Source organism: Pituophis catenifer, unplaced genomic scaffold (genome assembly GCF_029215685.1).
Source record: "Pituophis catenifer annectens isolate HBS135680 unplaced genomic scaffold, rPitCat1.0.hap2 SCAF_1, whole genome shotgun sequence".
Classification (NCBI taxonomy): domain Eukaryota; kingdom Metazoa; phylum Chordata; class Lepidosauria; order Squamata; family Colubridae; genus Pituophis; species Pituophis catenifer.
The window spans coordinates 156,444,264-156,468,210 of record NW_027256881.1 but is presented as its reverse complement, the minus strand read 5'-3'; the positions used below and the strand labels follow the sequence as shown (position 1 = coordinate 156,468,210).

General features: G+C 44.6%; 1 protein-coding gene across 1 annotated transcript in view; it reads right to left on the bottom strand.

The window, feature by feature from the left end:
- Positions 1-23,507, bottom strand: part of PELI1 (pellino E3 ubiquitin protein ligase 1) — an 80,793-nt gene extending 57,286 nt beyond the window's left edge. Inside the window, exon 1 of the mRNA XM_070956542.1 lies at positions 23,432-23,507. The gene's annotated coding sequence lies outside the window, so the exon portion shown is untranslated. The remainder of the gene's footprint in view (positions 1-23,431) is intronic.
- Positions 23,508-23,947: the final 440 nt, after the last annotated feature.

Below are 23,947 nucleotides of genomic sequence, written 5' to 3'. Positions count from 1 at the left end.
CCCCTCTGCAGGCCGTTGTGAATTGCAGGTACGATCAGGACAGCGTCCCCACCTGCCAGCCACCTAGCGACCCTGGAAACCAAAGCCCAGGTCGCTATGGCCACGGAGATCCAAAAACGTTGCCGATGATCAGGGCTCAAAATGGCGGCCCGCGAGGGGAAATTCCAGAAGTCCTAAGCCAGGCGAAACACAGCGCCTGCGGCCGGACTGAAGCTGCAGCCAAAGAGCAGTCACAATTTTCAAAGGCAGCTGATGAGTATGCCAGCCGGCAGGGACTCAAGCCGCTCGATCAAATGGCCACAAAGGCAAACCGGAGCCTCGCAAAGTGACTGGCAGCAAAAAGGCGGCAATGGCGGCAATGGCGGGAAAACCGTTAGAAATAAAGCGCCAGCCAAGCCAAGCCGCAAGCGGCGGCCGGAGCCCCGAACCGCCGCTACGCGCTTTAACCTTCTCCAAACGAAGGCAAATGAAGCGCAGCACTTTTAGACAATAAATAAATAATATTTAGCCAATTCAGAAAGAAATAACTAAATTAAGAACGAAATGTAATCAAGAGAACAGACACTCGATGCTATTGCAATGGCTGAGTGAAAAAGTCTGAGGAGGAAGCAGGAAGTGAGGAGGATGCAGCTCCAGAGGGATTTGATTGACACTCAGCTGTGCAAATAGGAGTGATCGTAACCCAGACTGAGGAGTGTCTGAACGGCGAGTAGGAAAATACTTCTAAAGCCAACATTTTCATAATTGTAGCCTAAGCGGTATAAGATTAGGCTCTAGAATTTTCAAGGTGAGTTACATGCACAGTGGTAGGTAAAGTGTCCCTTGAGTCCAGCTCACCTCCTGATGACTACATGGGCATGTCTATGTTGTTTCCTTGGCAACAATAAGGAAGAAGGTTGTCATTGTTTACTCCCAATAATTTCCAGTTTCCCAGTATAGTTTAAAGTATTGAATGTTCTGGTGATTTCCCACCCAAATACTAACTAGCTAGAGCTTCCCCGCCACACCAACAAGTCATGCCCATCAAGCCACACCCACAGAACAAATTTGAATTCCACCACTGAAGTAAATGAGATGTAAACATTAAAAACACAGAGATAAACATATTTCATCCAGTTTTATAAATGCATTCCTTCAGTATTTGCCTCTCCAAAAAGAAATGTCAAACTAAAAAATATTTCCAAAATTTACAGTTTCATCTTCAATAAAATTCTGCAATAGATATTACTGTCTGTTAAACATTGACATACTGCTCTGATTCAGGGTAACTATTTTGCCATTGAAAATGAGAAGTAAAACAGAAGGGAAAACTCATTTTCAGCCAAGCCGTATTTGAAAGTATTTAGCAGCAAGATTTTTTTTTTTTACCTCCAATAAATTTTTAAGGGAAAAAAATGAAGAGAAAATTCTAAAGGCTTAAAGCAAACACAGACAAAAGCCTCTCTTAAAGTCAAGGTAATAGTCTATTAACAAAACAGAAAAACCATGCCAAAACCTTTCAGAAATTAGTCAGTGATACTTTCCCACTATATGCTTCGGCTTATGGCTGGCAATTGAGATTTGGTTCCTGAAATTCAACTATTGGGACATTCCTATGATCTCAAGATGGCACTGACACAGCAGTTTCGAATCCTTATCTATTAATGGAATAATAATTGTCCCTACACAGAAAATCTGGAAAAAGCATGATAGGAGATATTTGGGACAACCGTTCATTATATTTACAAATATCTTAGTTTTGAACTTCTACCAAAAGCTTCCACAATATTTAGACTTGGCTCATTTCACTCAGACTTCAATAATTTCCTCTGCAAGCTTGTTCTATATCAAATCAAGACAGTTAAAATACTGCTAATTATAAATACAAACCATTAGTAAATTAAGGCTGATGTTTAAAAAGAGATAAAATATCAATCCCAACTCTGTACCTACAGAGTTTTCTTGGCAAAGTTACTAAAATGGTTTGCCATTGCTGCCTTCTGGATTTTTTAAAAAAATTACTTCCTACTATAGCAACATTACTAGGTTCCCAACCAGTTTCCCAATCCAAATTCTAACCCAGCTGACTCCTCTTAGCTTCCAGGACCAGTGAACGTTAGCTATCTGCTACCACTTGCTCAATTACAGTACTGCAGATCACAGTAAAATCAGTAATCACAGACAAGATTTTCACAGGAGCTTTGAATGGAAAAACGCACACTAGGTTTCCCGCATTTCCCCCAGAGTATTCCTGGTTTTCTGCATCAGGAAAACAGTCACTTAAAAGCACTACTGCTCAAAAAAACCAACAACCTAGAGTCTTTCTTTACAACAATCTTGCTTATACAAGGTTGTTGGCTGTAAGTGGTTAGTGACTGGATAGGGAGATATTTTTTGCCTCCACAGTCAGCAATGATAAAAAAGTCCAATCCTGATCATCCCTAGAGAACTTTTCTCCTCTCAGGGATCCTGCTTTCAATGGTAGGAGAGAAAGGGCGCTGATCTTACCTGACACGCTCAATGGGCTGACTGAGAATCCAAAGTATGGGTGTTGACTCCATTTTCTTCCTTTTAGAGACTGAATCCTTTTAACTCCTGGCTGACCCCCCGGTTGAGGAAGACGTAGCAGATGACTTGACATATCATTAATCTTGTTGTCTGCTCCTGGACTCTGGACCAGGTGGTCGCCAGGGTGGGGTTGGATTCTCAGTCAGCCCATCGAGAAGGAACGTGTCAGGTAAGACCAACACCCTTTTTCCGATGGGCTGACGTGAGAATCCAAAGTATGGGTCATACCAAAGCCGACTTGTTCTAAGGGTGGGCTGCACTCTGGTCCCAAGTCCCCAGGTTTGTATGTACTTTCTGAAGGACCCTTCTGCCAAAGGCCACCTCAGCTGAGGCGAATGCATCCAGCTTATAGTGTCTGATGAATGGGGACAGTGAGGACCAGGTCGCTGCCCTACAGACTTCCTCTACAGAAGGCCTGTGTTGCCCAAGCAGCTGTGCTTCTGGTAGAAAGGGCGGTAATGGAAGAGCTTGAATCTCGTAGGCCTTGGCAATGCATGTCTGTATCCACCGTCCCATTGTTGATGCAGTAACCTTGCTACCTAGCACAGAAGGTTGGAATGACATAAACAGTGACTCTGTTTTTCTCAGGGGAGCTGTTCTTTTTATGTAAATGTGAAGTGTCCTCCTGACATCCAAGATGTGCCACTTTCTTTCTAGTTCATGGTTTGGACTCGGACAGAAGTCTGGCAATATGATTTCCTGCACCCTGTGGAACCTTGAATTAATCTTGGGTAAAAATGAAGGGTCTAGAAGCAGTACTACCCTGTCTGGATGAAATGTACACAGGTCCTCCCTTACTGAGAGGGCTGCCAGCTCTGAAATTTGTCTGGCCAAAGTACTAGCCACGAGGAAGGCTACCTTGCATGTGAGGTATCACAGGCTAGCTTCTCGTAACAGTTCAAAGGGATTTGAGGAGATTGCCTACAGGATCATAGAAAGGTCCCATGTGGGATACCTGTGCACCACCGGAGGCTTTAAATTGGTTGCTCCCTTAATGAAGCTGCGCACCATAGGATGATGCACAAGGAATTCTAGGTCAACACTGATGCTAGTGCTGCGACCTGCCTGCGTATGGTGCTTGGGGATAGTCCTCTGTCCAGCCCATCCTGAAGGAATTCCAGGATTTAAGCCACTGTTACTGAGATGGGATCGATGCTGCCCTTGGAGCACCAGTTACAAAACGTTTTCCAAGTCGAATTGTAGATCCTGTTAGTTGACGGTCTCCTGGAGGCTTGGATTGTTGTGATTACTCTGATAGACAACTTGCCCTGTGTCAGGGCTCTCCGCTCAAATGCCAGATGGTCAGTTTTAACCATTGTGGCTCCGGATGCACTAGAGCCCCCTGGCTGAGGAATAGCTTTTCTTGCGGGATCCTCCAGGGACTGCTTACCGATAGACTGACCAGATCTGCGAACCACAGCCTCCTGGGCCAGTGGGGGGCTAGGAATAATACTTCTGCCTTCTCCTCCAGTACCTTCCTGATTACCCTCGGGATCATGGGAAGAGGAGGAAAGGCGTATCGGAGTCCTCTTGGCCACGGAGTGTGGAGTGCATTGGCCCCTTCCACCCTCGGTGTTACGAACCTGGAGTAAAATATCAGCAGCTGGCTGCTTGATGGTGTGGCGAACAGGTCCAGGACCGGAGTCCTGAACGTTCTGTTATTTCCTTATGTTCCGGATGCAGGCGCCACTCTGCGTGCAGTCTGCCTGGACATTCGTTGTTCCCAGATGTGCTCCGCTCTGATGGAGAGAAGATGCTTCTCCGCCCAGAGGCCCAACAACTCTGCCTCTCGCATGAGCGCTCTGGAATGTGTGCCCCCTTGATGGTTGATGTGGGCCTTGGTGGCTACATTGTCCATCAGAATGAGGATGTGATGGCCAGTTATCTTGTCCTGAAACCCTCTCAGGGTCAGGCGACCTGCCCTGAGTTCCAGACAGTCAATATTGTTTGCTAGGTCCTCCTGTGACCATTGTCCCTGTGCCATCTGTGCCTGAAAATGGGCACCCCAGCTGAAGAGGCTGGCATCTGTTGTGATGGTTAGGTGGTTGGCCTCCTTGAAGGCATAATCCCTGTCCATGGCCCAGGACGTCCACCAATGGAAGAACTGTAGCACTTTGTGTGGGACCAGAACCTTGGTGTTTGAATTGCTTTCTCCTGACCTCTGGTAAGGTAAGAGAACTCACTGCAAAGTTCTTGCATGTAGGCATGCCCAGGGAACTATCGCAATGCATGATACCATCTTGCCTAGGAGTTTTGATAGAAGGGCTAGTGGGACCTTGCAGTCCACCCGAACCTGATTTACCAATGCCCTTATGCTGTCCTGCCGCTCCTGTGACAGGAAGACCTCACATAGTGAGATGTCTATGATCGCCCCCAGGTAAGGCAAACAGGTGGTAGGAGTCAGATGGCTCTTTCTGTAGTTGACATAAAATCCATGATTCTGGAGAGTCCAGATTGTGACCTGTAAGTCTTCTATCACTCGATTGTGGGAGGAGGACCGGATTAAAATGTCGTCCAGGTAACACTGGACTCAGATCGGTAGTGCCTTGATGTGGGCCGAGAGTGCTGCCTGGGCTTTGGTGAACACCCTGGGAGCTGAAGACAGACTGAATAGTAATTGTAATTGGTAATATTGACCCGCATAGTAGAATCAGAGGAACCGTTGGTGTGATGGTAGTATGGGAACGTGGAGGTACACCTCCATCAGGTCTATGGATGTTAAGAGGTCACCCTCCCGGACGCTCTCCAAGATGGACTGGAGAGATTGCATTTTGAACCTCTTGTAAATGAGGTACTTGTTCAATCCTTTTAGGCCTAGAATTGCTCTCCACCCCCCCCCCCCCGAGGCCTTGGGAACTACAAATAGTATCAAGTAGAAACCTTGCTCCTGTTTGCCCGCCAGGACCAGCTAGATAGCTTGAATATCTGCGGTCTCTATGAGGCCCCTCTTTGTATTGTCTCTCGGTACAGAGCAATTTATGAAGAATCTCGGGGGTGTGGAGAGAAATTCTATCTTGAGGCCTAGTCTCACTGTGTTTAGAACCCAGGTGTCTGATGTAGTTGCCTCCCATTGGTTCGCAAATAACACTAGGTGGCTGCCAATGGCAGGGTCTGACCTGGGGTCATTTGTAGCGCCGGAAGGGACAGCTTCCAGAGCCACAAAATGGTTTCTTGGCCTGGAACTGCTGCTTGGTTCTTTCTCGGAATCCTGCTCTATCTGTTTGTCGATCAGTTCCCTGTGGAAATCTCCTTTGGAAGTAGTCTGGGCAGTCTCTGCTGTCAAAAGGAGGAACTACATACATAAAGCGAGGGTCGTCGATCTGCTTATCTGTGTAAGCATGGCAGGATTTTCCTACCAAGATGGGCTCCATGGCCTCCCCAAATAGTTTGCCACCCGTGAAGGGTGCAGAGGCTAGTCTCCATTTGGATTTGGCATCCGCCTGCCAGTTGCGGAGCCACAGCATGCATCAGGCCATCACCGCTGATGCCATAGCCCTGGAAGCGAATTTGGCTGCATCCACCGAAAATTCTGTCGCCATTATCAGATTGGTGATGGCCTGCTGAAGGCCTTGGTTGTCAGCTGGAATCCTGCTTTGCATCTAACACAGCCAGACTAATGAGGCCCTACTGAAAAGTGAGGCAGTCGTGGATGTCCTGATCGCCCAGGCTGCTGCCTGATGAATCCTGCAAAGGGCTAACTCTGTCCTCCTATCCTCTGATTTCAGAGACTCTGCTGTGTCTTGGGACACAGGTGCACATATACTAAAAATGGAACGATACAGGGACACAAGGTTAGATGAAGTTAAAGCTGCTACCAGCCCATCTACTGCTGGTAATTGCAGTTCCTCTGCAAAGTCTGTGGCTATATTATAAAATCTCCTGTCGTTCCCATTTGGGTTGGGATATGTTCCTGGTTGGGTCCATTGTTTTCAGATCATGTCATGGAACAATTCTGGTGTGGGAACCTCCTCATTCTGCACTACTGGTTGTGAAAATAGGAGGGCATTTGGGTCTGGTAGGCCCAAGGGTGCCTTTGAAGTACTAGGTTCCTCCCCCATGTTGGCTGTGGCCTTGACTTTAAACAGGAGAGGCTTGAAGAGGGGAGGTCGGAACTGCCCTGTGAAAGCTAGGGGCTCAGGAGCCAATCCCTCATCTTCTGAGAGACTCCATTCTCTCTGGTCCTTCTCTCCTGAAATCCAAACTCTGTTCTGTTCTGTTCTGGGGTGCCAGGTACTGGCTATACTCCAGAGCTGAGCCTGATCTCATACAATCCTTCTGGTTTCCCTGTTGCAGGGATGTGACCAGTCCTTGCGTTAAGGATATCAGAAGGCTCATCTGCTCAGAAATTCCTGAGCTTAGACTCTCCCCTGGGTGGGTACCCGCCGCTGTGGGGGTGAAAGTGGCCTCTGTGACCCTATGCATCCTGTTTTGGTCAGATTCCCCTTCATTCTCTGGCGACAGGTTATTTGCCTGTGAGGATTGCTCTATAGTGCCCTCTAGTAACCAATTTGGGAGGCTTAGATGGCTCTCATCCCTGGCTGTCTCCAAGTGCCCTAAGGAATAGATGCTCTCTTTTGCCCCAGAGAACTCTGTTAGTAATCTTTGTTATGCCTGTCTTTTTGCCTTTGAAATCTCTTTTTCCAGGGCTCTTTCCCTCCTCTGGGCATCCCTTTCCTCAGCTTTAAAAATTTTCCTCTTTGATGTTGCAGGGCTTCTTTGTTCTATCTGGAGATGAACTGAAACCAGTGGTGGGTTTCAAATTTTTTTACTACCGGTTCTGTGGGTGTGGCTTAATGGGTGTGGCATGGCTTGGTGGGCGTGGCAGGGGAAGGATACTGTAAAATCTCCATTCCCTCCCGATCAGCTGGGATTTAGGAGGAAGAGAATAGATGTGGCGGGGCCAGTCAGAATTTTTACTATCAGTTCTCCGAACTACTCAAAGTTTCCGCTACCAGTTCTCCAGAACTGGTCAGAATTTGCTGAAACCCATCTCTGACTGAAACGGGCGTTGTCTTACGTGAACACCCCTTCTGGTTGTTCGGGGTCCAGTGGTCAGGAACGGGTTAAACTCCCTCCGATATGATTGATTGAGTCTGCTAGCTGAGAAGCTCCTCCTCTTTGCCATGCTTCTCAGCTTTCTGATGAAAGACGATACAGCAGACCGACACATAGAGCTGAAAAAGAGAGAAAAGTAGGCCGAAAGAGCCGCCGAGCCGGCAAGGGCCTAAACAGGGTGGGGCTGATCACTGGACCCCGAATAATCAGAAGAGCAATTCAGGTAAGACAACGCCCATTCTCGTTGATTCTGGGTCCAGTGGTCAGGAACGGGACATGCCCAAGCAGAGACCTATTGGGAGGGACCCACCTGAGCCGGAGAGGCTGACCTACTGTAGACCTGTTGGAGGACCCTGCGTCCAAAGGCCGCATCCGCTGAGGCAAACCAGTCAAGCTGGTAATACCGGATGAAAGGAGTGGGCGAAGCCCAAGCAGCGGCACGACAGACTTCCTCTAAGGACGCCTGAGTGGCCCAAGCTACCGAGGTAGCCGCGTTGTGTGTGGAATGGGCTGTGATGTGACAAGGGACAGGGAGAGACTGGACCTCGTAGGCTTTGGCAATGCTAGCCCTAAGCCAACGTCCCAGGGTAGCCAAGGAAACCTTCCCGCCCAATGAAGAAGGTTGGAACGATACGACAAGGGATTCCGTCTGACGGAAGGCCGAGGTCCTCCTAAGGTAAATACGCAAGGCCCACCTGACATCTAGGGTGTGCCAGGCCCGTTCCAAAGGGTGGGAAGGGTTGGGACAGAAATCAGGAAGGACAAGTTCCTGAGCCCGATGGAAAGGGGAGTTGACTTTAGGGAGAAAGGTGGGGTCCAATCTAAGAACCACCCTGTCGGGGTGGAAAATGCAAAGGTCCGCCCGCGTGGAAAGGGCAGCCAGTTCTGAAACATGCCTGGCCAAGGTGATGGCCAGGAGGAAGGTTACTTTGTATGAGAGAAACCTCAAGCCGGCCTCCCTGAGAGGTTCGAAGGGAGCTCGGATGAGGGCATCCAGAACCCTGGGCAGGTCCCATGTGGGATATCTATGGATAGGGGCCGGACGGAGGTTAGAGGTGCCCCCTGAGGAACTGTCTAATGAGGGGACGATGGGAGAGAGACCCCTTTGTCCCACAGCAAAGGATGGAGGAAAGGGCAGCTACTTGCCTGCGGAGAGAGTTGGGAGCCAAACCTGTGTCCAGACGATCCTGAAGGTACACCAGTATCTGTTCCATAGAGGCCGAGGTAGCAACAATGGAGTTCCTTTGGCACCAGGAAGAGAACGTCCTCCATGTGGAGTTGTAAATACGGGTCGTCGAAGGGCGACAGGCTGCCTGGATGGTAATGATGACCCTGGGAGGAAGTTTTCGGTCACTCAGTCTCCAGGCGGTTAGCTGTAGCCAGCCAGCGTCCGGATGTTGGACGGATCCTTGTCGAAGAATGAGTTGTTCCGGAGGAAGATGCCACGGGGGGCAGACGGAAAGGGCCTTCAGATCCGCGAACCAAGGTCGACGAGGCCAATGGGGCACGATCAGAAGAAGTTCCGCCCTCTCCATCAGCATCTTCCGAATGACTTTGCTTATGAGGGGGAGTGGCGGAAAGGTGTACAGGAGACCGGGAGGCCAGTTGCTGTGCAGAGCATCCACAGCTTCCGCATCTGGATCCGGGAACCGGAGAAGAACCTCTGTGTCTGACGGTTGTTCCGAGTGGTAAAAAGTTCCACCCCCGGAATCCCAAAGAGAGACGTGATCTCCCTGTACAGCCGTGGGTCCAGGGCCCATTCACTGTGGCCCGGCTGAGCCAATCCATCTGAGTGTTTGTCACCCACGAAATGTGAGTGGCCCATAAGGACTTCAGATGAGACTCCGCCCAGGCTCCCAGCCTCTTGGCCTCCTCCATGAGGTGCCGAGATCGGGTCCCCCCTAGGCGGTTTACATGGGCCTTGGCGGCCACGTTGTCCATCCTGATCAGTACGTCTGTCCTTCACCTTGTGAACGAAGACCCTGAGAGCCAGGTGGATGGCCCGGAGCTCTAACCAGTTTATGTTGTGCTCCAAATCCACCCGGGTCCAACGCCTCTGGGTGCGAGATGAAGAGAGATGGGCACCCCAGCCATGAAGGCTGGCGTCCATGGTCAGAATAAGACAGTGGGTTTTCCTGAACTCCCTCCCCCGAAGAAGGGCCTCCAAACTCCACCATTTGAGGGACAGGAGAACTTTGGGAGACAAACCACCCTGTGGGAATTCCCCCGATGTCGTTTTTGGAAGGGAAGGAGAAACCACTGTAGATGTCTGCAGTGTAGACGGGCCCAGGGAACTATCCCGATGCATGATACCATCTTCCCCAGGAGTTGGGAAAGTGACGCCAGGGAAGAGACCCTCCGTGTCGTCACTGACCTGACCAGAGACCGCAAGCTGGACAGGCGATCCTGGGAAAGATAGACCCTGCACTCCATCATGTCTATGATGGCCCCCAGGTGCTGGAAGCGAGTAGTCAGCAGCAGGTGACTCTTGGCCAAATTGACAGAGTACCTGTGGCTCCTCAAAACCTGTAGAGTGGAGGCCAGGTCTTGATGTGCTAGCCGCTCCGAGAAAGACTGGATAAGGAGGTCGTCCAGGTAGAACTGCATCCTTATTGGCAGTGTCCGGAGGTGGCCTGCCAGCGCGGCCATCAATTTAGTAAACACTTGGGGGGCCGAGGAAAGGCCGAATGGGAGAGCCCGGTACTGGTAATGTCTGTTCGTGAAACAGAACCTGAGGAAACGACGGTAGGAGGGGCGGATGGGGACATGGAGATACGCCTCCGTCAGATCGATAGACGTGAGGTAATCCCTGACCCTGATGCCCTCCAAGATGGACTGGAGGGACTGCATCTTGAATCGCTGGTATGCAATCTGGCGATTCAGGGACCTGAGGTCGAGAATTGCCCTCCATCCCCCCAATGATTTCCGAATAACGAATAGGCGTGAATAGAAGCCTTGTTCGTGCTGCTCCTGAGGCACCGGTTCGATGGCCTGAATTTCAAGAAGATGTTGAATGGCCGATGCCACCAGGAGCCTGGAGGACCTGTCCCGGGACAGGGGACAGCGAAGAAACCGGTCGGGAGGAGTGAAGAGGAATTCTAGAGAGAGGCCAAATCTGACCGTCTCCCGGACCCAAGCGTGCGACAAGGTAGCCTCCCATTGGCTGGCGAAGGACGCCAGGCGGCCCCCAATGGGAAGTGAGGCCGGACCATCATCGTGATCTGCAGAAACCCCGCCCCCTGCCCCCTCAAAAGGGACGTTTAGATTGACCCCGGGATGAAGAAGAGAAACCTTGTCTGTCGTGGGGTCAAAATTGTCTAGGGGGAAAGGACCTTTGTCTACGGGTCCCCGTAAATCCTCCGTCAGGGTTCCTAAAGGGTTGAAAGGTTGACTGAGACCTAGCGTCCGACCAATGGGACAAATTGGGGAGGATGCGGCGTTTATCCTTGGACTCCACCAGAAGAGGATCCAGGGAGGTTCCAAAAAGCTTGGACCCCTCAAAGGGGGAAGTGGCTAGGTGCCATTTAGATTTGGCATCAGCCTGCCACTGGCGAAGCCAGAGCAGGCAACGGGCAGCTACAGAGGAACCAATGGCTTTGGCAGCGAAGCGTGAAGAATTTAACGTAGCGTCCGCTGAATATTCTAATGCCACAATGACCTTACTTATGTCTTGTTGGGCCCATAGATCAGAAATAGGGAGGCAGGCCTGTAGTTGACGTAACCAAAGGATGGAAGCCCGATTAAAAAAGGAAGTGGCCAAGGCCGATTTAACCGACCAGGCCATGGCCTGATGGGATCTAACCAAGGAATTCTCTAGGCACCTATCCTCTAGGTGGAGGTTGTCCTCCGGGGGCCCTGTCAAATTAGAGGTAGCCGACAATTCAGCCACTGGTTGGTCGACCGAAGGGACTTGCAAGATAGAGGCTAATTCAGGAGCCAAATTGTAGATGCACCTGTCCACCGCATTAGGGCTGGGGCCCAAGGCCGGGGATGACCATTGACGTTGTAACCCGTCCCTAAATAGCTTAGGCCCTGGGATTTCCTCGGTTTCGATAGCTGGTTCCTCAAAAAGGCGAACCGCTGTGGACACCCCCTCTCCCGGGCCGGCATCCGGTGGTCTAGTGGTTCCTAACCCCATGGTGGCCTTGGCTTTGTGGAGAAGAGAACGAAACAATTGAGGCTTAAAGAGACCAACAAAAGCTGATTGGTCAGGGGCTAAATCCTCATCTTCCGACATCTCCTGATCTAGGAGATCAGCTCCAGGTAAAGATTCCTGTCCAGATGAGCAGGCAGATGCCACTCTAGTTTGGCCAGACCTTAGAATCCCAGTATCCTGTGTGATAGCCTGGTCAGTAGAAATGATGGAGCCCTCGACCTCTACCTGAGAACAGGCTTGGTCAGAAACCCATGAAGAGGTTCTTTGGAGAAGTTCCTGTCTAACCCCTTCCCGGATTGCCTCCTGGATATATGAAGCCAGGACAGGAGTGATGAGAGCCTCAGGAGCCAATGGGACTGGGGCCAGGGGGGCATCAGACTGTGCCGGTTGTTCCAAGGGTTGAGGATGGACAGGGCTGGGAGGAGGCTCCGATTGAACCCCAAATAGTGTAACATTGACCTCCTTCTGACCCTCAGCCAATGGGGAAGAGATCCCCATTCGGGGATAATGCAGGAGTAGGGGCCTGGAGTAATGGGGAACCTCCTTGTGTTTGAAGAGAAGCCCTAGGAGGAGCAGCTGACTGAGGGCTAAGTATGAACTTCTACCATAAGGAGGCCTCCTTGGCAGCCTTTTGAATGACCTTTTCTATGGCCTTGTGGAGCTTTAACTCCTCTTTGGCCAAGGCTGCAGCCGACTGGGAGGCCTTGGATGTTCCAGAAGAATAGTGGGTTTTCCTGCTTTTCTTAGCCGGAACTGGGGCAGATCCTGTTGGCTCTTCACCTTGAAGGCGTTGCTTGGAAGCCTTGGTCTGCCTCTGAGAAGCCATCTTGTCTCTAGGAATAAGGACAAAATGAATAAACTATTTCCAAGCCTTCCAGTCAGGAGATGTAATAATTAGGCTTAGGTTACTAACTGCCCCAATTACTGAAGCCTTCCAAGCTAATGGCGATTTGGCATAACCAGGCAGACCAACTGCCTGAATTTGTGTAGGCCTCTAAAAGCCACGAGGCAGAATCAAAATGGCCAATTCAAAATGGCCACCGGGGGAAAAACAATGGCGACTGGTGAATAAGGAGCTTCCCCTCGTCCAGTACCTGTCGCCTGAAGACTTCTGTCTTTAAGGGAGATGACCAGACAGTCTGGTCCACCCACAGAGCCGAGATCTCTGCCCCGAAAACTGCTCTGTTGTTCCGTTGCCGCTAGGCAGCTGCCCGACAAGCCGCGGCTGCAATTCGAGCCCCCCATTCCACATGGAAGGCGATTTGAATCGCTGCGGTGAAAAAAACCTCTGGAAGGAGATGACGGCGGCAGCAGAGTCGGCTAGGCGTCCTAATCGCCGACTCCCAAGCACCTTCGCATTCAAGGTGGGCGGCTCCAGCAACCTAAGGTTGCTAGCGGTTTCAGGCGTTAGCCTTTCGCGCTGTTGTGAGGGCTAGGCTCAACCGGCCGAGAACCTGCAGCCCCCACTCAGCCAATGATGGCCTTCAGCGGGCTCGGGTGCAAACCCCTTCTCGCTGGAATGCTCTACCTGAAATTTCTGGGAGCAGTGGTAGGAACAAAGTGCAAAAGAAATACTTTTGCCAGGAGCTCAGCTCAAACATGTCTTTGTCAATCGGATTGAGTCAGAAAGCTGGGAAGCATAGCAAAGAGGAGGAGCTTCTCAGCTAGCAGACGCAATCAATCATATCGGAGGGAGTTTAACCCATTCCTGACCACTGGACCCAGAATCAACGAGAACCCCCCTTTTCCCCCCACTCATGGGAGCCACTTCATAGCTTTCTGATGTAGCAGTATTCTCTATCCTTTTATGTGCTGGGGATTTTCCTGACCCCTGCCAGGGAGGCGCCAGGATGTCTGCTGAGGAAAGCGTGCCAAACATTGGCTCTTCTGGGAAGGAGCTGGAAATGGCGCCTGGGCTTAGTGACTTAGAACTCCCGCCACTTGATTTGGGGCTGGCGGACAAGCCGGTTAGCCAGCACTCTCCTTTCAGCGGATGTGCCCTGGAAGATCCGCTTTTTCTTTGTAGCAGTGCTGGTCAGACCGGGTAGCCTGCTAATTAGTTGTAGCGGCTGTCGGGCAGCCAGCTGGTTCTTCCTGACAGTGTCCTACCCCTCCTGATTAGCAGTGTCCTTCGAGGACCTCTCTCACGCACCGAAAAAGTCATTTAAATCTAAGCCGCACAGCTGCGGCGTTCCTTAAAGTCTTCCTGTGCTGATCAGCTGTTTTTCGGCTTCCGGCCTTGCAGCCGTGATTCCATGGTGCATTGATTCAAACCATTCCCAGCTCTCAGCTGATTGCCCTGTACTTCCCCAGCGCTCTACAGCTGACTTCAGTAAATAGCTAACAGAAACAGACCTTCCTTCTAGACAGGCACCCCTGAAGCACCGCTTCCAATGTTCCGCCTTTCCCTTCGTCTCAGCTGCCCTTAAAGCAGCTGAGTCTCTGACATCTGGAAGGCTGAGTTAAACTGCTTACTTAACTTTGATAAATTCCTCTCTGATCTGAGAATCCAAAGTAAAAACAAAGTAACTATAATCCTTTGCTCTGAATAGCTCTACTAAACACGTCTCTCTCGGATATAAGACTGAATCAAACTGGGAGTCAGCCAGGAGAGGCATGGCAAAAAGTTAAAAGGATTCAGTCTCTAAAAGGAAGAAGGCAGAGTCAACACCCATACTTTGGATTCTCACGTCAGCCCATCGGAGAACATATGTACCTCTGAAGGCTAGATAGATCTATATATATAGTCTTTTCTTGGTCTGTTCCCGATTGTTTTGGATCTGGCTATTCCTTCTCTGTAATTTGGATATGGTTTCTTCTTGGATCAGCAGGTTCCCGTTAACAGCACATAGGGCATGAAAAATTCTTTGTGACTTGCTTAGGTAGGTGAAAAGTGGAGGTGGAACAAAACAAAATTCAAAATGTAAACTGGAATACACCTAGGCTTATATTCACCAATACAGAACTAATTTATAGTCTTGCTTTCAATTATCTCCCCTACCCCATTCTCTTAGATAAGCAGCTATCTTGCCTGTTCAATAAGCTTCCTTATTCTGATATACTTAGAAGATCATACATTTGGTGTTTTATATTCAGCAATTCTGTCTTCAACTTCTTTATACAGATCTCCTTATAATTAACATTATTTCTCTAGAATAAAACTCTTTATATCTTCAACTCAGGTTTTTATAGCCGCATCAAGAGTCTTCTGAATGTAATACCTGTTAGAAAAAGATCCATATATTTTTAATTATGGTTCATTTAAAATTTACTACATATATCTTTACTCACCATATTTTAGATATTAAAACACTTAAAAGGAATTTTTGAAATATTGATCTGGAACACAGCTTCCAAAAAATACATTATGGTGTTTTGAACAACTTTCAACTTAACATCCATTTTGACTGTAGTTTGCATTTTCCAATAATTTCCCAGCAAAAATATCTTGTCGCTATTAAAACTAAACAAATGCTTTTCTTTTAGTTTGTCCAAAGGCAAAATCAATATTTATAAATTGTTTATTTTTCATGGTGTCAGTTTATATACATTGAGCCAGTCTGTGACATTTCTCTGCCATGTTATTGACTATTCATTTTTGTATGCACTGCAGAAGAGTTCTGGAAACAAATTATATGTTTCTTGTTCTGGAGTTTGACTACATTTCACATTATTGCCTTCCAAATTTATTATCCTACTTCAAAAAGTCAAGAACAAACTTTCTCTTTTGGGCGGGGGGGGGGGGGCGGGGGAGTAGAGTGACTAGTTTGATAGACAAAAGGATTAATATAGATGTGATGTTTCTTGATCCCATTAAAGTGATAAGGTTTTTCATGATAATAAGTTAAATAATACAGTAGTGTAACACCAAAACGTCATTCATAAATGGTTTAGCATTGTCTTGGAGGACAGTACAGTAATTCATGAGGTCCCCCAAGGATCCATACTCATCTCAGTGCTATTTAACATCTTTATAAATGACCTAGAGAATGGAATAGGAGATAAGGTCATCAGACTTACATATAATAATATTTTAAGGAATAAAAGCACAACTTAAAATGATCTTGACAAGGTTGTTCACTGGATAAAATGCAATACTGTAGAGTGCTCAACTGTGACAAATAAATGGTCCTGTATCTGAATAGAAAAAAAACCAAAACCACAGATTGAAAGGATCTGACTTGACAAGCAGTATATGTGAGAAGGATTTAGGAATTCTAACATATCACCACCATGAACAAGCACTATGATGCAACAATGAAAAAAGCAAGTTAACAAAACTATTGGGTTCAGAACACAGGAGTAATAAATCTCTTATACTTCATTATTACGCCCAATTTTGGACACCACACTTGATGTATGGTGACTGTTAAAATAATGGGGGGGGGGAACCTGCCTAAACTCCCTCTCATTGGAAGTTTTCAAATAAGTACAGGACATGTCAAGATTGGTTTAGTGGATTCCTCCCTTCAAGTGGGTGATTGAACCAGATGTTTTACAAGAGCCATCTACCTATATATTCTACCATTCTAAAGGAGACTTTTAATCCTTAGAACAGCATCTTTCTCAATCCAAGAGTAGAATTCACATACCCTGAGATAGGTTCTTCACCCCCTTTTTCTATACCATTAAGGTTGTTTTAGATTTTGTCTAAAGAGGTAGGCTTTGTTTCTCCCTATATTGCGTAAAGGGGCAGAGGAACCTAGAACCCCACAGTGGAAATGCAGGCCATTCAATAACACTAAATGCAGAATGTAAAACTGAACAAGTTCTGATTTGGATGTTTTCAGCATGTATAATACAAATCTGGCCCCAGCACTACTGAGTGCAAAATGCTTGCAGATACTGTCTGCCAAGAACCAATAATATACCAACTATTTTTTGAAGAACAAAGCAGGCCTACTTATTGTTTACATATGAAGTATTTTTCTAAAAAAGATCACAAATACAAGATATTCTCCAAATGCATTACAACATTAGAGCTATCTGGCAAACTTTATGAAATGCTGTACATAAACTGCTAATAAATGTGATTCTGAATAGCTACAGAGGTTACAAAAAGCTATTAAAATTTACAAATTCACTGTTATCCTAAATCACATAAACAATCTCTAACATCACCATACCCTCTCTTGTCCATGTGACACTATAGTAAATTTCTGTAGCCTAATGTCATTGAGATGCACAGCATTAGAATGCCCATTACCCCTAAGTCAGAATAGAGGCCAACCGATGGGATTCAAGAACAATAATATTTTTAACAGGAAGCAGTTCTTCTAAACTGATTTATCAAATTGAATCTTACACTGAATTGCTACTTGTGTTTTTCATGCAGTTCATTTGTTTATAAATATCAGTTGTAAGCTTTCAAACGCACACAAGTAACATGGCTGAGTGGTACATTCTTTCCCAAGTAGTTATCCTCATTTCTGATATAGACTTATCACAATTAATTTCTTTTGTTTTCATGTGACCAGAGGTGTCCATTTGGATGCTTTGTTGAATGTGTTCTCAACTTTAAGACAATAGGAAAATAAAATGCCACAATTTGGGATTGCAGAGCGAAGTGGAATTGAAAGCCAAGGCCAGTTCACATTTAATGCCAACTAGTATACATCCTTCTGAGGTTACTAGGCAAGGTTTAACAACATTTACCTCGATCCATAAAATACAACAGAACTCTGAAGCAGGCACTTTAATTACTAAAATTTCATCCTACATTCCAACATCTGTTAGAGAAAACACTCATTTTCACATATCAGTTTAAAAGCAGGGAGGAACCGATGTTACAGCACATGATGGGAAATCAAAGATACATTTTTAGAATTAACAACATGCCCCAAGTGATACAGTACTGAAGTACAAAAGCTATGGCTTGTTTTGAAAGGAAATTGATTCTTTTTTTAGTAAGCCCACATATGGGATGCTTTTTTAATTACGTGCCAAATGTTTAGTACAGCTATGTGTTATTTTAACATACTTTCCCCTACCACTGAACATATTTGAATACTCATATTTCATTTATATTGATAAGTTTGAAATAATTGCAGCTCTTTCCATTAGTTTCATAACTGAAGATTTAGTCAGCTGTACTGTAAACACTGCATTCATGACAATAGTTGATAATTTGAAACTGTTATACCTGCTGTTAGACCAATAATAGCTCATTCACACATGTAAATAATCTCTCAATACTGCAGATCATATAAGAAATAGTGGAATCACTTCAGAATATTTGCATAATCCCAACTAAACTATCAAATTTTAATTCTGTTTGAATGTGGGAGGTGTAGAAGGCAGACTCTCCAGCTTGCTAGCCTGCTTCACCTGTCAGCAGTAAAGAAAAACTTCAAAGAGGAAAGGAGATGCATCCTGACATATGCAAATCAACTGAATATTTGTATCTTATCATACAATCAAAACTCGCTGACTGGATAAATTAACTGAGATGCCTCATGCATCTCTTAGACTGTATAGAAAACTTGCATGTTTTCCAACTCCTCAATTCCAAAAATATTTCATGAACGTTTTCCAAAACTCTAAAAAAATGATAAAAAACATAGAAAATTATGATCACTTAAGTTGTATGGATGCTAATTTCATTTTAAAGATTCACCTGTTCAAAAATATCTTTGTATAGGACTAAGGGCCTTGGTCTGAATACATTTTATATTGATGTTTATACTATAATCCTAAAAACCATATCTTATAAAATCAACATTAAGAATATTCACAAAATGAGTTGCATATCCATAAAAACAGCAAGGTCTTTTTTTATATATCAATTACCATTATAAGTTCCTTATCAGCATATATTTATGCTACTGAATTATATCTTGAGGTCCAGATGTTGATCACTGAGATCTAACCCATCGCTCTGAACTGTGTTTGTGTATTTAATGTATGCATTTATTAAAATAGTAGCAAATGTTTCATTTCCATATTTAGAAAAATAGCACACAACTTTACTATTTCCTTAACAAACACTTTCATTTAGTGTTCTTTTCCACTCCCATCCTCTAAAAACAAGAAGAAAATTCATAGAAATGATCAAACAATAGCTATTACTTTAAAATGTTTGAAATATCTGAACCCTGTCTAATGCAGTCTTCCCAATCTGTTTCTCCCCATATGTCTTAAAATTTTGATTTCTAGGGTTCCATCATCCTGGCCAGGAAAAGGTATAGAAGGCAATGGAACACGGAAAGTCTTAGCTTGCATCTATCAAGCTGTCAGAAAAGATAGGTGAAGTTTATTCTGTAAGTAACTCACAAATTCAGTGCACCAGTTCAGAATATATATTGTGACATGGGTATTGAGACTGAATGTAGAAGTCAACTTATCTAATTAAATATAAAACAGTGAATCAAAAGAAAGTGTGTGAGCTTTCTTCCCTTATAGATATTACTTGTCAGCATTTAATGTTACTTGACACATCAATACTTTGTTAGCATTTCTGGTTTGGGAGCTATTTGTGCATTTAGAAACTGTGGAATAAGCATGTTAGAAATCAACAAGGTGAATTCCTAATGTTCCTCAAAACAGAGTAATTACTATGCTAGTCATTGACCAAAATAAAGGAATGTATGTAAATATTATGGCTTCAAATACCAGGCAACTAGTGCTATTTTTAGTGTTGGGAAACATAAATGATCTAATGTGGGAATATATGCATTTCCAGGATAAAATGATTGGCTTTTGTTTTTAACATGCAGTAGTGAAACATAAGGGGCAGAAATCAGAGAATTCAAGGGCAACAGTATATACTATTAATTTTTAATTAATTAGCTAGGCAAGCTAAATATTGTAGAATAAAGACTACCAATTAAACATATCAGGAATCTAGATATTGCTGGTGAGACATAAGCTGATGTTATATAGTGAACCTATAAGACTGATTAAAGAAAATTGAGAATTCCCTCCAGTCAAGATGAACAATGTGTAGGTTTCACAGTAAAAATAAGGAATGGATTGCACATATCTTTTTCTGGATGTGTTTTCAACTTCTCATTCTAATCCAAAGCCTTTGAACTTTCTGGTGATCTCCCATTCAACCCTAACCAGGCCTGATCTTATTTAACTCTTGATTTTGAAGCAAGCCAGGTACTACTGTCTGACTGGGGCATCACTGGTTCTATAATATAATTCACCTTTTAATTCCTCAAGCAATATGAATAACTATGATAAATAGTTTATCAAAGAACAAGGTTTAAATAAAGCAATGGTAAATTCGCCAAATATTTCCTTTATCAAAGCCTCTGAATGTTGCTCCTTTTTTTCTTTTCTTTTGATATTGAATGAATCATCCAAAAGCTGCATAAAAAATCAATATTGAAGGCCATTTAGACTATGTTATAGCATTTTTTGTGGGTCTTGTAATCCAGCATTAAATGGATGATTTACGAAGTCAAACTGACTTCACTAAAATTTTGGCATCTTAAGTGGATACAGAGCTATAGACTTAATCTTTAATAAAATGTACTGGTAACTATTAACACTTATAATAGTCATGGTGGCGCAGTGGTTAGAATGAAGTATTGCAAGCTAAGTATGCCCACTGCCGGGAGTTCAGTTCCGATGGGGCTCAAGATTGACTCAGCCTTCCATCCTTCTGAGGTCAGTAAAATGAGGACCCAAATTGTTGGGGGCAATATGCTAACTCTGTAACCTGCTTAGAGATGCCTGTAAAGCACAGTGAAGCGGTATGTTATTGCTATTATACAGTAGAATTTTTAAGTAATGAACTAAAAACATATGATCAACATAAGCAGATGTTATGAATTACATAGGGCTGTATTTATTTGCATTATAATATTATGATAAATATGCATACTTTTGTTTAGGAAACATCTTTAGACAAACCTGATCTATATTTTTGACAAGGTAGTCCACAAACCATATAGAAGAGTCCTTTTGCAGATTTACTGCAAAAATAGAGTTTTATATGCATTACAAAGCTACAACAGAATCAATACTATAATTCTTGCACATTTTGCTTTATATGTAGATTGTGGGAAAACAACAGGAAGTGATATTTGTTTTAGCACAGCAACTTGAATAACATAAATATCTTCTTATGCATATTGTTAATCTAGTGTGTGGGATCTTCTGCAAGATTTGGCATACAATCAAGAAGTCCCATGTTTACACAACACTTTCAAACTTTGTGGTCAATTTTATCAACTGTTTTGATGACATTTATTTATACAATTTATATGGCTGCCCCATTCATGAAATGTAACTCAATATAGCTAACACAGGAGTCAAAACAAAACCAATGCTCATTTTTCTTTTTGCCGAAGTAAAGATTTGTTGCTGAAATAAATTCCTGGAAATATAATCCCTATGTTATACCCAGCTTTGATCAATCAAATGGAACACATTTTCTTATTTATATAACTAGCATCCAGTACATGGATTACAAGAGAATCCTGCATCATATGATCTACTCTCTCTTAAATAGCCTACCAATATTGCAACCAGTTTCAACCTCACTGAACTTAAAATGCTAGTGTTTCACAATAAATGCTCTAATTCAAACATGGTTCCCTGGGCAGGCTCCAGTCATATATCTAGTTACAGTACTTAGGACCAATGAACACAATCAGAACTCTTCTAAACTTGAGGCAAAACATGAAAGGGAAAAGATGTAGAATTATGTTATCCATAGTAGGCTTTCAGTGATAAGGTGTATTAAAAGAAAAGGGGAGGTCCTGCTGCTAAGCAGTATCAGTGTATTTTCTGTCCTTGCCCTTAATAAAACCTGTGTAAATACTGTGACTAAAGATATACCATATACCATATACCATATACCATATTCCTTTTTCAGTCTCAATTGAAAAGCAATGCACAGTACATACAGAAATTTCTAACTTGTTTAATATACATTTTCTTATGGTCTTCACTTAAGACGATGATAAGTATTCAGATACCTTGAAATGCCAAGTTAATCGCAGAATCGAATTTACTAACAGACTGATTTCAAAAGTCGTTAATTTAACACCCCAAAGAAAATATGTAAGTTACTTCTGCTATGTAATAACTTAACCTAAGTTATTGCTAAAATAACTGATGTAACAAAGCAGCCTTAAAATGTCAATATTTTCTTCATATTCCTTAATTTAAAATATTAGGAGCTACTTAAAAGCCATGCTGCATTACTTTAACCACTACTTTTAAAATAAAGCAAATTTCAGAGAAATATTTTTAGCATTAGCTTTCAAGTGAGCAGAGAAATATTAATATGAAATGAGATTATGACATCTCAAGTATCCATAAATTACAACAAGATCTTTGGAGAGAGCAAGTCAGCCCAAATGTAACATATACCAGATACAAAGCAAGACTTAAAGCAGCAGCACAGAATACATTGTTTATGTTTATGAGATGCAAACTAAAGTCAGAGAAACAGATTTCTTGCTCCTTCTTCCTTCCTGTAGAAATTCAACATAAATATTAAGCTAAACCTATTACTGCATAACTCAGAAAATTGTTGGGAGGAAACCGAGAACATTACTACAGTGTCACAAAGATTGCAAAAAGTAACCAGCTAACCAGCAGCCAAGACAAAACAGCCTGTCTGTAAACAATACACTTCATTGGAAAGTACATGATTACATGCATCTACTCGTGGAAATACTCTATGCTTTACATAACTGCAGATTTAAAAAACCCAAACAATACAAAATTAAGACACAATTTAGCGGCTACCTCAAGGGTATTCTTTCTTAAGGAAAAGTGAGTTCCCTTTGGAGGCTGAAATGATTTCATACTGAAACTAAAAAAAAAAAAAAAAGACCCTCAACCTCATCTTCCATGAAAAAAAAGGCAGAAAAAACGAATAATGGCTAATATTCCCTGCAGTAATTTAGCCATTTGAAGCTAAAGGCTTTTGAGGAAATCAGCTAAATTAGAAAAATAGAGATTTCTTACCAACACATCGGATTAGGAATATTCTACAGAATATAAAGGGCAGTGAAAATAAAAATCATAAAACAAAGGACAAAGATCACCTTATCTGAAAAATGTTATTTCTTGGAATGGTTGAAAAAAGGAGGGTGGAAAAGATAACCAGAATACCGAAGGAATCACGCTGTTGTTACACATCAGCACAAAGGAGTCGGATTCCTTTGTTTTACCCCTTTTAGCATCAGTTAGCGTTTCGGCCTGCTCGCTTACCTCGGGCAAATTAGGAAACGTATTCAGAGTTTCAAAGAAGCACGTATCTTTCATGACCTTTCACACGCTGCTAAGGCACAGACACATACACACACACAAACAAGTCAGATTTCCCAGCCGAAAAGCTCCCCGACAAAGGCTTCCCAGACCACATACATACACCAGGTTTTTGTGGGGTTTTTTTGCTAAAGGAAGATGAAGACAGGATGTGGAAATATTCACCTCAAGACGCCTGAGCAATTTCCTTTTTTCAGAAAGAGGACAAAGAACATGCAAACGCAAAGCCTACACAGAAACACAACAGGAGGCTAAAAACAAACGTGGAGGGAGGGAGGGGGTTGTGTTGGACAAGGAAGGAAAAAACGGCGGCGGGGGGGAGGCAATTCTTCCTGCTTTCAAATTTCCTCTCGCTTCCCCCCCACCCCGTCTCTTCCTCCCCCCTCCCAGCTATTCCCACCCCCCACCCCCTCCCCAGTCAAACCGATACATTCTTACCTTGTACGGACTGAGAGCCGGGATAGTGACCCGGTATGAACTGGTGGCGTTCCTCTGTACCGAGCTCTCCTCTTCCTCCCTCTGCTAACACCAGGTAGACGAGACCCCCGCCGCTGCTCCTCGCAGAACGGCAGGGGGAAAAAAAGGCTGTAATAAATCAATCACCTCCAGGAAAAACAACCCTCACCCAAATGCCAGGCAGGCAGGCAAGGCAGGCAGGCAGGGCGGGAGAGCAATTCTGCAGCGGAGCTTTCAAGTAATCCTGCCAGCGGCTCGCGCCAAAGCGGACGTCGCGCGCCTGCAAACCCTGGAAGGGGATGGTGTGTGTGTGTGTGGGGAGGGGGGAGCAGGGGGAACAAAGTAGCTCGCCTCCTTTGTGGCTGGGAACGAGGCGGAAGGAGGACAATTCCCCGATCAACCAACCTCGAGTCTAGAACTAGCCCTCTGGGTCAGCGATAGCTCCGCCACACATATACATAAAAAGGGGCGGGGGTATAGTGACCTCATAAAAACGCA